The sequence below is a fragment of the Trachurus trachurus genome (assembly GCF_905171665.1).
Source record: "Trachurus trachurus genome assembly, chromosome: 23".
NCBI lineage: Eukaryota > Metazoa > Chordata > Actinopteri > Carangiformes > Carangidae > Trachurus > Trachurus trachurus.
In genome coordinates this window covers 15,524,476-15,539,037 of record NC_139912.1, presented here as the reverse complement: position 1 = coordinate 15,539,037, position 14,562 = coordinate 15,524,476, and the positions used below count along the sequence as shown (strand labels likewise).

General features: G+C 42.9%; 1 protein-coding gene across 3 annotated transcripts in view; it reads left to right on the top strand.

The window, feature by feature from the left end:
- The window catches only part of pparaa (peroxisome proliferator-activated receptor alpha a), a 47,828-nt gene that overhangs the window by 23,309 nt on the left and 9,957 nt on the right, over window positions 1-14,562 (top strand). Inside the window, exon 1 of one of the 3 annotated variants that reach the window (XM_083999837.1) lies at window positions 10,384-10,433. The exons of 1 other annotated variant lie outside the window; for it this stretch is intronic. The gene's annotated coding sequence lies outside the window, so the exon portion shown is untranslated. Of the gene's footprint in view, window positions 1-10,383; window positions 10,434-12,101; window positions 12,407-14,562 lie in introns of those variants that run through there. One more of the 3 variants, XM_083999835.1, reaches the window with a different exon arrangement.

The following is a 14,562-nucleotide window of genomic DNA, read 5'->3' as shown; positions in this document are numbered from 1 at the left end:
CTCCTCTCCTCCCTGTCGAGTCTTCTGCATTATTCATATGCCTGGGCCAGTGCTGCGATCTGACTGGCTGCCTGGCTTAGCATTCACCCGACATTCAGCGGCTCTGTTTGCTAACATTCCTCATTCAAAGCCTTGTTAACTGCCAGACGGGAGGAACACGCGACTCCATGGGAAACCCACATGGCCTCCCCATTGTGGCGGGCCCTGACAGTCTCAGACTAGGAGGTGGCAGACAGAGGAGAGCGAGGGGAGCCAGTTTGTAAATATTAGAAAGCAGTTAGCTGAGGTTAGGCAGGTTACCCAAGGCTTAGTAGACGGGGTTTGGGGGGTGAGGTGGCCAGATTGACAGGGTAAAACCCAGACAGAGGGGCAGACAGATGGGCAGACAGACATATAGACAAGGCGTTGAGGCAGACAGGGAGGCTGGCACTTGCTGGGACTCTGAATGGGTCTCTCGTTGGCGTGCCCGCCTACTCCTTGCAGGGAGTGCAGAGCTGTGTGACTGAATCCAAGCTCCTTCTCTGCCCTTCTCCACAGAGAGGATATGTGGACATACTGTGTGCAGCTACCGAAGGATCCAGGGAAACAATGAGCGGCGGAGATTTCTGTGCTTTACCCACCGGATAGCTGATGGCTGTGGCGGTGGTGGTGGTGGTGGTGTGTGTGTGTGTGCCAGCTGCCTCAAAGACTCAGTGGGTAAGTCAAAGAGTATGTGTGTGTGTGTGGGTGTGGAGGTAAGTGTGTGTGTGTGAAGCATGCACACATGCAGAGGTATTCTTTTTGACCAAAAAAAAAACGATGACACACAAAGACGAAACAAAAAAAGCGGCGGAGAGCGGCTCGCTTTGACCCGATCTCGGCGTCGGTGTGTTTCAACGTTGTGTCTGGGTGTTGTTTCCTTCAGGGCTACATGACTATCCAGAGAGAGAGGAGGCTTAACTAAATATAGTCAAACCAGGGGGGGAAAAACGTGGCACGGGCTTTGAATTTCAGACGGAAACCGAGGTAATCTGTCCTCCGGTGCGTTCCTACCTGCAGTTTTGCACTCCAGGTCGGCCTTTTGTGTGTGTGAAAGAGAGACGGTTTTGGAGGGAGCTGAGAGGGACCAGTGCTGTAATGTTGGGCCGAGGGCCAGACAAGGCCTGCTACACAAGGCCGAGCCCCACCACAACGCTCCCCCTCTCTCTCTCTCTCTCTCTCTCCCTCTCTCTCTCTCCCCCTCTCTCTCTGTCTCTTTCTGTGTCTCTCTCTCCTTTTCTCTCCAGGTCAGCTATCAGAAAACTATTAATCACGAATCTCATATTGAGTTTTCCCATTAAAACCTCATCAAGCGAATATGTGCGAGGTTTAGGGTTTGTAATAGAAGGTTAAACATCGGAAAATGGGTCAATGCTGACACGTGGCCACTCGTAGCTTTAATATAGCTCGAACAGGCCTTTTTGGACATTACGTATATTATGATTTACTAACATGGCTCCACTATAAAACGCGTTTTCATTTTTTGCATTTTACTTAACATGCGTAAACAAGAAAAACGCCTCAAGGCATTCAACTGTAGACATTTCTCTCCTTAGTTCGACTGTACCATTTGAAGACTGAATTAAATTCAAAGCCATGTCAGCTTTCCACACTGTACTTGGGGTGTATGCTGTAACCCAGAGAAGGGCGGTATGCTTTTTTTAACGTCATTTTTAAAAAGTTAGATATTCATTAACATTAGCATCACAGCTGCTTCATCCTCGAGGAAGAATACCAGCTCTAATTTTGGCCGTATTATATCATATTTTCCACATAATTAAAAAACTCCATATTCCGCACCCCTCATCAATGCCATGCAGCATGGCAGCTTTAATTATCGCCTATAAATCAATTTTTCAAACAAGCGCTAATTGAAAATCGTCCTTTTCCCCCCCTTACATAGCCTCTCGATGTGGCTTCATGTTGAACACCTCAGCACATCAGAGTCGACCATGACCGATAGGTAGGAGTGGAGGCAGTGTGAGTCATCACAGATAGCTCTAGTCATCCCACCTACGTCCTACGTTTGACAGGCCTATTCATCCGCCACTCTCGCACCACAGGGCCTGGCGCGAGCTCCGCCATTACTGTCACCTCGTCAGAAAACCCTGATGCTGCTTCCCTCCTTTGCCGTGTCCAAAAACCTTTTCTGGGCCCCACTCGGCCAGGTGAAATTCTGAATTAACACGTCAGAGACGGTTTGGAGAAGGAACACGTCACTGCTGGACACCAGTCAGTTCAAGGTGCAGCTTTAGAAACTGCAGCAGAGTCACAAGGATGTGGTTGTTTTTGCTTTTTCTCTCTTCTCTTTTCTCTTTCTTTCCTCTCTGCCGTATTTCACCTGACTCTGTTCAACTCGCACTGTAGGAACGATATCAGGTGGTATAGGGAGTATTTTCGGCGAGTTGTGCTGCCATTTGCGAACGACCCAAACGGCCTTTATGGAAACGTGGAGAAAGGCGCTTTCGTCCGCTTTTTCTAACTCGGAAATAACGCATCGTCACATTCACTTTTGAAAAATATCAAATATATTGTGTAATATTTTCCCCCTGACTTAGATTTTCTAATTTTTCAGACATATTTATGTCATGTTATCTTAAAATATCGGCCGTATTAGAGAATATTTTATCCCAGGAAAACCATAAAAACAAACCCGGTCAGATCTTGGAATTCATAAATTTGAACATATTTTCACATAAAACTGGTAGCAAGCTGCAGTTGGAGTGAAATTCATACCGTACTCTGACTCCCAGCACTTATAAAAAAAAAGAAGTAATGTTGTAAAAGATAGATCACTGAGGAGTCATACACTGATTTTTTACGAAAGAGGAAAAAATGTAAAACAATCGCAGATCTGTCCCGATCATCTCGTCTATGTGTCTGGTTTGTAAACAAATTCTCATATGGACATTAAAGAAAAAACCTAAAACTGAAGGAAATGCGAAATACTGCACATTGAGTCCAGCACACCACATCTTGAACCAGACATGCAGGACACATGCACGCACAAACGCGCACTCTCGCACCAACACATGCACACACACACATGCACACATGCACACACAGGCAAACACCCAGACACATTTGATGCTATGTACCCCACAATGAACCCTGGCTCCTAAGATGAATGGGGTTCCCACGCCTCTCCCAAGGAGTGCAGGGCACAGCCTCCTCCTCTGAGCATTCACACACACACACACACACACACACTGACACACACACACAATTCATGCACTACAGATGGCCACACAGCCTCACTCAAACACACAGGTGCATTTGAGTCTCATACAGAGGCACATACTTGCAGTGAAAAGGTACAAGGGCACATTTGACAAAGCACACACAGCTATACTTTGAGTATTGATGATTATACAGAGCACAAGCAGCCATGTCAGTTTTAAAGATGGACTTACACAGAGTTATCTTTATTCCCAGCACATTGGCAATTTGGCTTAAAAAGGGACTTTTAATTTGTTAAAGCAGCAAATCAGATGGGAAATGAGCTATGAGACGTGTTAGGGCTATATTACATTTAGTCACAGCTCAGTTACACCTCTTTTTGTTTCACAGTTTGAGTGTGTGTCTGTGTGAGAATGTGTGTCAGTCATAAGGTTTTGTTTTGCAGGGAGAATTTAAATGAAGCAGAAACAAAAGTTCGTGGGAAAATCTAACATTTCATTTTCTAAGGGTCCAGCAACACAAAGTCCTTCAGTGTGTGTTCAGTGGTTCAGTGTGTGTGTGTGTGTGTGTGTGTGTGTGTGCTTTTCAAGTGACTATATGTGTATGTGGCTTGTATTCAAATGCTACAATTTGGTTGTTAAATTATAAAAGTCGCACATTTTAGTATTTATTTTTTTCTCAGATGCATTAGGATGTTTTTCATTCATTAATTCATGAAAGTCATTTTTTTCTCGTGAAAAAATAAATCTGTAATTTATCGTTATAATATATGTAGTATATGTTTTTACTGTATGAAATGTCTTAAATTACGCTTTATTATAGGAGACAATACATTTACTTAATTACTTTTGCTTTGCTTGTGCCTTGACTGCAATTTAAATGTGTATGTGTGTGTGTGTGTGTGTGTGTGTGTGTGTGTGTGTGTGTGTGTGTGTGTGTGGGAGGAAGGAGGGGGGGTGGGGGGTGGGGACCTGTAATATTTCCTTACATTATATATTTAAAATTATGTGTTAGTAAAAACTAATTGAAAACAATATATATACAGTGTATATATATATATATATATATATATATATATATTTATTTATTTATCATAGCTTAATGTGAAACTTGTTGTGTTAACTTGAAACAAGCAACACGTTAAATTACTTTATTTTAAATATTTCAGATTTTGCACACTTGTAAATTCTGCATTTTATTTTTAGAAACTAAAATTTGACCACAGCATAGAAACTGCTAATTGCAGAAAATTTGAATAACTGGACAAAAAGCCACAACTTAATTTGCAATTCTAATAAGACACTCATAATTCCCATTGGTGATTTTTTTTTTTTTTTTTTTTTTTTTTTTTTTGAGGCATATGCCTTCCTGAGAGATGAACCTCAGCTTCTTCCACCCTGGCCAGTTTATGGTAATACAGTTATCCAGGCTAAATTCAGCTGCAGTCTCCTCAGCCATGATCACTCTAACATATGTTACATCAGCTTTAATGATACACTCAAGTAGCTGCTTGGCAGGTTTATGACCTGAGGGCTACATGGACACCTTGGTGTGGATGTGTGTGTATGTTTAGTGAACATATCTGAACAGTAAATGTGTGTGTGTGTGTGCGTGTGTGTAGACGTGGATGTGTGTAAGGATAACTATATTTACGTCTCTGTTTTTCTCTTTCATTTTTTAGGCTCAATATTTGGGAACGACTTCATTATTCACGGTCAGACGTCCAAATCAAGGTTGGTTTGACTATTAATTAATTTACTATATTTAAAAAAAATAGTTTTAGCTCATTAAGTGTGTATTTACTTCATACGCGATGACGCCTTTTTTTCTTTCTTTTTTTTTACGTGTGTGTGTGTGTGTGTGTGTGTGTGTGTGTGTGAGTGCCACCACACTGAATCCCCAGTGTCAGAGATCAGCTCTGTCTGCTCTGCAGCAGCATATGCATCAGTGTGTTTCCCCGGACAGTGGCCTGCAGGCGCACAACACAATTAACACAGTTTGTCGTTATTTTATCGAACCCGGTCCGGCCCGCGTCGTATCCGAGCACACAGCAGTGACCGAGGCAGCGAGTGACATGTCCCATCATAACCGGCTGCAGTGCGTTGTGTGTGTGTGTGTGTGTGTCATGTCATCTAAATCAGTAAGTGTCTGCTGCGGCTCAAAGATAATCTCCTCAAAGGAAATTAGTCGGGAAAAGGGGAAAGAAAAGCCGTCAGCCTAAAGGTCAAATGAAGATTAGAGGGAAACAGTACACGAGGGCACACCGGCTGGCACCCAGAACCGCACAAAGGCCTCATTGTCACGGGAGCCCTCGGCTCTGCACACTCTGCTTGTGTACTTGGGGAGACATGACACCTGTTGGTGGTTTTGGTCAACTGCAGGCTGAGTGACAGGACGCCTTCACAGGTCAAGTGGTGCTGCTCCGATTTTTGGGTTTATGACGGTTTCTTTCCTCCACTCGAAAGAGATGTTTCATGCCACAAGAATGTCTTGAATGGTTTTGAATGCAGCCCTGATCAGCAGGTCACTACTGCGAAAAACACTCGCACAGGTTTGATCTGGGGTCACGTGTTTTATCCGTTTTTCCTGCAGTCTGCCACGACACGCAGAAGTGAAATGGACAAAGGTTAGAGCACTGACCGGCGGAAAACAGATACTACTTTTGATCTATACTCAAAAGATTTTACAGTTTTATTCCGATTCTTCAGACACATACTTCAAATACTACATAATATACTACAAAGAGTGCAGTGGTTAGTCTCAAATAATTGTAAGGATTATTCTTGACAGTTTAACACAGTTTTTACAGTTTACGGCACCATGTGTCCAAAACACTGGGTGAATGTTCTTTTTGCAAAATTGTATGAGAGCACATGGCTGCAGGGTGTTCCTCACTTACACTTTTAGTTCATAATAATGATAGAATTGTATTTTTACAGCCTGGGCCCTTTTGGGTTGGTATGACTGTGATGATACCCTCGGGTCACATTTTATTTATTGTAATGTGACTTTCAAATAATCATTTAAAAGCTACTGCTGAAAATATACAGGTTGAATTTAATTATTGGTGTATTTAAGCGCACACCAGTGATTAAATGTATAAATTTAACACTGTAAAATAATTTGTACTTTCACACCAAAGGCATGGTTAAAGGGTCAGTACATCGAAATTACAAAAAAAAAAAACCACACACACATCCTCACTTCTAGTTGTTTAAATTGCCCATGATTCAACTGTTTTCTGATACAATAGGAATGAATGAGAATGTATTAAAAATGCTAAAAAAAAATCCAGTGTAACACGTCCTTCAGTAAACAAAGCCCTCATTGCTTTAAATGAGCAGATAGCAGATGATATTAGAGTTAACAGTGAGGTGTGTGGAGAATCCAGACCATCATTGACACTGGAGATGCTGAATTTTCAACATTTATTCAGTGGTCTGAGCACCGGCACCCTCCACTCACCTCCACTGGATAAATCTCTGATGTATTTTTCAAAGCCTGGGCACATTAAATCAAAGCTGGATACCACTGGGTGATAAAATGTTTTTTTCTTTTCTTTTGTTTTTCCCCCCTCCAATTTTCCTTAAGTGACCCTTTAAGTAAAAGGCCTTCTCCTGTGTGAACCTGATACCTCGCCGTGCACACATTAGCAGCGTAAGTGGAGCAGCGAGATGCAGTCAGGCCTGCTGTATACCTCACAGGCTTGGACATTAAGTAGCTCGTGTGGAGATTTGTGTGGCATTTATGGGATAACCGACCTGCAATAAAACAGCCGCAAACTGGTGCGTGCGTGTGTGTGCGCGCGTGCTCGCGGTGGGGTGTTGCGCGTGCGCGCGAGGAGTTCAGGCAGTGACTCACTTTTTATAAGTTCGACCCCACCTCACTCCCTCGCGTCTCCCCCGTCGCTCCCCGGCTCGAGGGGAAACCACAGCAGAGCCGCAGCCTCTCCCGTCTCACTCAGGAAACTCCCTCCAACAACCACAACCTGTCTGCTTGACCTTTTCAGCCAAACACACACAGACACACAAATTTATCCTCATTTGCACCAAGATTTCCTGTCGCACACAAATGGGCCACAGATGAAGCACAACAGATAGCTTCAGGTGGTTTATCTGACTAATTTAAAGTTAATGTTAGTGTGTTTGTTTACCTAAGAGGTATTACCTAAACTAGCAGGGAACAACAGGGACTGCCAAACAGGATCCTCATAAATAATACAGACAGACACTCTCACTCTCTGTGTTCTCATGCATGCGAGCACCTGCATCTGCACACACACACACACACACACACACACACACACACACACACACACACACACACACACACACACACACACACACACACACGCACAGGCTCACATGCGCACTGGAGCTGCTCTTACGTGACTCTGGTGTGTAAGACAACGGGTGAAAGTCTGACCTTTTGACACCCAACCGCAGCTCACTCTCTCCTCTCATTTGTCTCCATCAGGAGGGGGAAACCTGAGAGGAGGCGAGCCGACCGACCTGAAGCTGCTGCTGCTGCTGCTGCTGCTGCTGCTGCAGAGAGGAGAGGAGGCGACCTGTCAGGCACGAGCAGCACACAGGAAGTATTCTGACGGCATGCTTTGATCTGCAACAGTTCAAGCATATAGAAATAATACGTTGCTCCATTTCACCTGCACATCAGTTTGAATTAGTCTTGGATACATTATTGATAAGTTGTGAATTTCCTTAAATGCTATGAAATATCATTAGCAAAAGATTGTTCAGCAGATCATTTGATAATAATAAGCTTAATTTATACATCACAAAATGCTTTATATAAGGCAGCAAAATAGAACATGTAGGTCATAATTGAAATACGATTAAAGTGCCTCAATGTCGTTAGTAAAATTAAGTCAAATCAGGACATGCTCTATGGCAGAGGTACATTTTAAGAGGAGATTTAGAAGAGGCCACTGACTGTGCTGACCTGATTTCCTCAGGCTGCTCAATCCAGAGTTTCAGGCCCTTTCACTGTAAAAGCTCTGTCACCTAAAGAGCTCTGTCTCAAGGCTGTTCAACCATCAGATATGTAGCATGGAGAGAGGAGCTTTAAAAGTCACCAATAGGATAAAATAACTACGTTTCTAATATCTTAACAAAAATTGAATATTTGTCAAACACGAAGTTTTATAATAAAATGTAATATAGCAACCATAGCAACCGTAGTGTTTAGAGTTAATGAACATGTATTAATAAATGAATAAATTACTTGAATGAATGAAATACTGAAATGCTTAGAGTACACAGAATAGAGTCAAACCAGTGATAAAATAATAGAGCAGGGATGTTGAGTATATACGCAAGATGAAATCATAATTTTTAACTTCAATCAGAAAACAGTGTGTGTGTCACTAATTTAGCAGTGTTAGAATTACACACATCGTATTTAATAATTATTAACACTTGACAGTTGATGTGTAGTCTTGTTGGCTGTGTCTCTCCCTGGTTGCCTGAAGCGCTGGGCTGCTGTTTCCCACAGGTGGAGCAATGTGCGACACCACAGACCCCGGGGAGGGGAGGGGTTGAACCGGGAAGATAAACTGTCCTTTGGGGTGAGGTAGTAGGTTGTATAGTTTTAGGGTCATTCCCAAGCTGTCAGATGACTATACAACTTACTGTCTTTCCTGAAGCGACTGTGCTGGCATCGTGGTCGTCACTGTCACAAAGGAGAAACGTGACCTCACCGCAAATGTTTGTTCTCCACCTTTAAACCTGGGCGTGTCTTTAAATCAAATACTGTGCTTTATGTTCATGAAGTGAATGACTGATACAGCCTCGTTGATTTCATTTGATTAGTCAGACAGAAAGGAGGTGATGCTGGTAAATTAGTCAGTAGTTTCTGAAATGAGCAGCTCAGATATTGATTTTGAATATAAATGTGATGTTTCTTGCATCGGCGACAGTGAGTAGGCTCTCCATGTTAATTACCTGATGTTCATTAGTGTGCATTTCTGAAATCCAGATGTTTTTTTTTGAATTTTAAACAGAACTTTTGAGCCTTTTTAGCCACTAAAATGTTAATTTAGGAGTCTCTTACTGCACTTGTGCTTATTATAATTTCAAATGCCTCCGCATGCCTCCATTAGCTAATATTTGAATACCGTTTTTTGCTCTTAATGCTGTCGTCTCAAACCTCGCTGTATGCTCTGTGATAAAAACACTGTAGCTCTGTCTCCATCACGCTCGACGTCCTCGCGGATCCTCCTCTGACCCACCTGGGTGACTTATGGTGTTCGTACAGGGTGAGGTAGTAGGTTGTGTGGTTTCAGGGTTGTGATTTTACCCCATCAGGAGCTAACTATACAACCTACTGCCTTCCCTGGAGGGCAGCAATACATCACAGGAGCACACGTGGCCTCGTTACCGCTCCGCTTAGGAGAGAATTGACATCTCATGACTCGTCCTGTTAAAGCTCAACTGGCAGAGGACTGGCTTTTAATTTGAAAGGTTTGATGAAGCGGTGAGTAGTGCTGGATGGCTATACGCTCTAATCGCTCAACAGGTACACATTCATGTTTTAACTTGTACTTTTTCATCAATCAATAAAGACTTGAGAAGGAACAGTAACAGAACTAACCAATGACTGGAGTCTGATTTCCGCGTTCAGAGGTGCAGCAGTAAAGTCTGAGCTGTTTGAATATTTTCCTAGAATGTTGCTTTATTCTGTAATCCTTTTAAGTAGCTCATTATATGTGGAAATGCTAATCTTCTAAGCCTGTATGAATTAGAAACACATAGACATGTATCACTCTGTAAGGAAGAATGCTCTAAAGTGTCTCCATCATGTCTCTTTGTACCTGAAAACAAAGGCAGTTATTTAGGATTTTCCCTTGTTAGCTGGATCAAAGGAAAAGAAAACTACAGGAAACAAACCAAATGTAGAAAACAACCAAAAAAAGAGTTGACACTGACAATGGTGACACATTCTCAGTGTTTGTGATTTAATCATAGGCTTTTGAGTTTTTTCAGGTTTGATCTCAGACTTCAACCACAGCTGAAACAGTGACCTGAATGAGCCGCACAAAGCTGACTCTGATTCAGAAAACACGAGCGTGTGTCTCTCACAGATGGAGCAGGTGCTGAGGAGGTATCAGCGAGAAAAATCTTACATTATCACCCTCCCACTCGTCTGCGCGAGGACACACTCAGCGCCTTCAGATTGGCTTTGTTGTCTGGCTGTGCCGTGGAAGTCAACAAGAGAAGGTGATGAACAAAACATCCCAGCGTCTCTCACCTCAGGACTGACGCACACTGACACACTCGTGCATCCATACGCAGTAGATGGCGCCAGATATTACTCGTGTTGATTTGGGGGTTACTTTGACAATTGGTGGTTTTATTTTACAGCAGGCAATAAGTTCAAGTCTGGAGTAAAAACCATCTGCAGACAGAAAGGAGCTTTACACGCTACAAAATACAACACTAGAAAAAATGTAGCTACAATACTGTATAATAAGTAAATAAATGTAGCTATGTAAGGTATGTGTTCACACACTAATCACTAAAGACAGAAATCATCCAATCCTACATGATTTTGTGAACTTTTTACTGGACACAGGAAATGAACAGTGTTTTAGGGGCAGTAAATATTTATTATATGCTAACCTGAGTAACTCTTTACCTATAATTACTAAAGAAAAAAAGAAGAAGATGCAGAACAGAAAAATAAGCTTTTCAAAGATGTAGATAAATGAAGAACTGGCCTATTAGGTAGGATGACATTTACTGGCTACAGTTATGTCCTACAGAGCTTGAAAATCCCCTTTACTGTTTTTCTTAATAGCACACTTCCCTGTATTATAGCATGAGATAATTAAAGATGTAAGAGGCTTCAGTTTGGTTTCTTTATGTCATCCCTTACTGAGGTTTAGGGCTACACACTTCCAATAACCCAGTAGTAAAGTCAAACACCATCTACAGCCCACTGAACAAACCCATAGCACACAATCAGCTCTTTGAGTGGTCTGTTTACAGGTTCCTCACTGTCAGTGTTCACCTTGCTGGTATGTCTGGTATGCCTCCTCCAAGAGGTCAAAACAGGACTGGACAACATCCCACCCTGATCGGCCAACACCTAAACTCACTGTGGGTAGTAGACAATTCAGTTTTACATCAGTGTATCTGAATGTGTGCTTTTATTTGGGTCTGATTTAATAGATACAGTATGACACATACTAAATAGGCTATATAACCTTCTACCATAAAATGATGCTGTAAAGCAGTTAGGTCAGTGGACAAAATCAATTAACACTAATCTCTTAGTAGTAGCCTATTTTCTATTAGATAAGATATTTTTTTGTAATTAAGTATGAATCTGTAAAGAAATCTAATTATTGTAGTGGTTTGAAAATATTTTAACCTCAAATGAAGTCCAGTGTTATGAAATCACAAACTATAGGACACTTTGAAAGGATGGCCCACAGGGAGGAAACACGTGGTTCACAATGAGGTCATTATTCATCAGGCAGCCTGCTGTTTTGGCACTTTATTGTGAAAAACGGCGGTTTCATTGAGCGTTTCCGTAATTAATAACCTGTAATAAGTGACGAGGTGGAGGTTTAATTACACTGTGATTTACAGCGGCTCCTCTGTAAACGGTTCAGGAGACGATGATCAGCTGACATTTATTTTTACAGCTGCTCGGAGACTCAGCCAATCGATGGCGGCTTTTTTTTTTCTTTCTTTCTTTCTTTCTTTCTATTTTATTGACATCCCGGCTGCCTGCGACTGAAGGCGGATGGAGGAGACACACACAGCCGCCACCGGTAAAGCGACTGTGCCACAAACACACACACACACAAACTGAAGGGGGAAAAAAGAAACGCGAGGCGGTCTGAGCTGCCCAGGCTTCTCGCCCATTGGCTGAAACCATAGGTGTGCCGGGAGGTGTGTGCGTGTGTGTGTGTGTGTGTGCGTCGTGTCGCCGGATCGTCGCTACGTTATTTCCTGTAGAGAGTGAACAGAGGTTTGACACCGCGCACCGAGCTCGATCTCCACTTCTCTCTCTCCCTCTCTCTCTCTTTGCGTGTGTGCGTGCGTAAGTGTGTGTGTCCGTGCGTTTTTTTTTTTTTGGAGGATCCCGGCACCAAACAGCAGCTCCTTCTTCAGACAGTCGTCCATCCATCCTTCCTCCCCGGCACCGGCTTCTAGAAATGCTCGACATACTTGTCTCTGAGGTAACGAACGGGCTTTATTCCCCAAACGTGGCTGTTATGTAACATGATTATAAAGTTTCGGAGGGTTTTCCACTGTTGTGTGGTGGTATTTAAACTCCCTCTGCTCTCTAGCGCGATCACACGCCTTTGTGTTAAAGACCATACAAGCTGCTGCTGTTGAGCAACTTCTGTGACTTTCTCAGTTAGAAGTTATGACTTTAACCCCTTCCAACTTTATGACTAATGCTTGATTTTGCAATGAACCATTGACTCCCCCACACAGTGTCGCATTAAAGGTGTATTTTTTTTCTTCTCCTGTATATTTCCATCTATTTGCCTGTGTGCAGCAGCAGCAGCAGTGTGTTGTTAGAGGAAATGCAGTCAGGTCACTAAACATACCAGTGCAGAAATTTCCATTGCAATGTGAAAGTAGCTGCGGGGGTCTCTGCTGTTACCTGGGGTTTCAGTTCTGTGTAGCACATGGGTGATCTTGTTGCAGGGAGATCAGAGGTCACAGCAGCTGATCTTGAATCAGCAAGACCTGCCCTGTCTTCCTTTTAACTCACAGTCTTGGATCTGCACCAGAGCACCTGTATAGTACGTATCCATCTGACCTGAAGTGCTGTGTTTTAGCATTTTCCACTCTTTTAGGATCTGTTGTGTCGTCCTCGCCGACTTTGTTAGACACAGCTGACCCCCCTCAGTGTTTCCTCTTCCCCCCTGTGACCTAAAGATAGAGCCCTCTGTCTGGGATTATAGTTCCTCTGGGATTTTCGACACAATGTCTTTTGAGTAGAGGTGGAAACATGGGGCCAGGCCTGGGCCATCTATGAAAGAGGAAATCAGATCACATCAAGCCCAGTGAAGAGATAGTTCAGGTCTTGACCCAGTTTAAATATGTCAACATGGACCCAGTTGGGCTGAATTGTATGAATGAAAAAGCCTCAAGTTCAGTTTTGATCAATTATTCTCTTGAATATTCAATTAATGTCTATAATAATGCAGTAATAATGCAGTGGAAAATGTGTCACAGCATTGATTTCCTGTTTCTGAACGCGCATCAAAACTTACCACAACATACAACCACAAAAAGCTTGTAACATCTGACAACTTGTAACCATCAAATCATTTGACATTTCACCTTTTTGCAACAAAATTACTTAATTATGGGATTAATGGATCAACTAATCACTCGGGTCTGTGCCAGAGTGCAGGTCCGGACACAACGAACTTCAGATCTATAGTGTAACATCATGGAATCCAGATGTGGGAGTAGTTGGGTCTGTGGTGTGAAGTGATCCTAAGTATTTTAGATGCAGTTAAGGCACAGTACAAAATTCAGCGTGAGGTAAAGGAGGAATCATAAAATGTAAGCAGACATGTAGGTAAATGATGCCATATGAGCTTCATAACAGCTTCAGAGCTGCACTGTGAAACTATGTTGTTTTTAGGACATGATCTCAGACATGTCTAAGACACAACCACGGACGTGCCGTAGCTGCAGGGGGAAACATCGTGCAGGGGGTGTGACTACAAGTTGAGTGAACCCGTTGAACTCGGGGTTTAAATACTGTTTATTGTGTTGCAGACGGCAACATATTTGCACAGTCTACTTCTCTGATGGAGAAATCTTTGCAAACTGCCAGAGGGTGGAGTGGGGGGGGGGGGGGGGGGGGGGGGCACCGGTTTGTCAGAGGGCAGATGTTGTGCGTCAAAGGCAACCCGACCGACCAGTTAGTCAGCAGCTGTCTCTAGCTGCGTGCACGGTCGCACCATCTCTGCAGGCTTTGTGTCTGAAAAACTCTTGGTAAACAAGAGCAGAAAGAAGCTGTTACTACTCCATATGGCACAGTGCACAGTATGCTATAGCTACACACACACACATATTTCCCCTTTGCACAACTGTGCTACATTGTTGGGACCTGTCCCTTGAAATGCCGCAGTGCAAAGACTAGATAAACAAGATGCTTTGATCAATCCCATCATCACTGTGTTGACAGAGTGCATGTTTTCTAGGCAGGCTGATAAAGGCAGCACTTAACCTAATTATCTGTTGTCATGTTCAACCATTCCCTAAAAAAGTGGAGAGAAAAAACCTTCCTAAAGGCTACAGGGTCCACAGAAATTAAATTTGAAGTTGCACAACCTCATATTAGCCGATGGCTCCTCCATGCTCA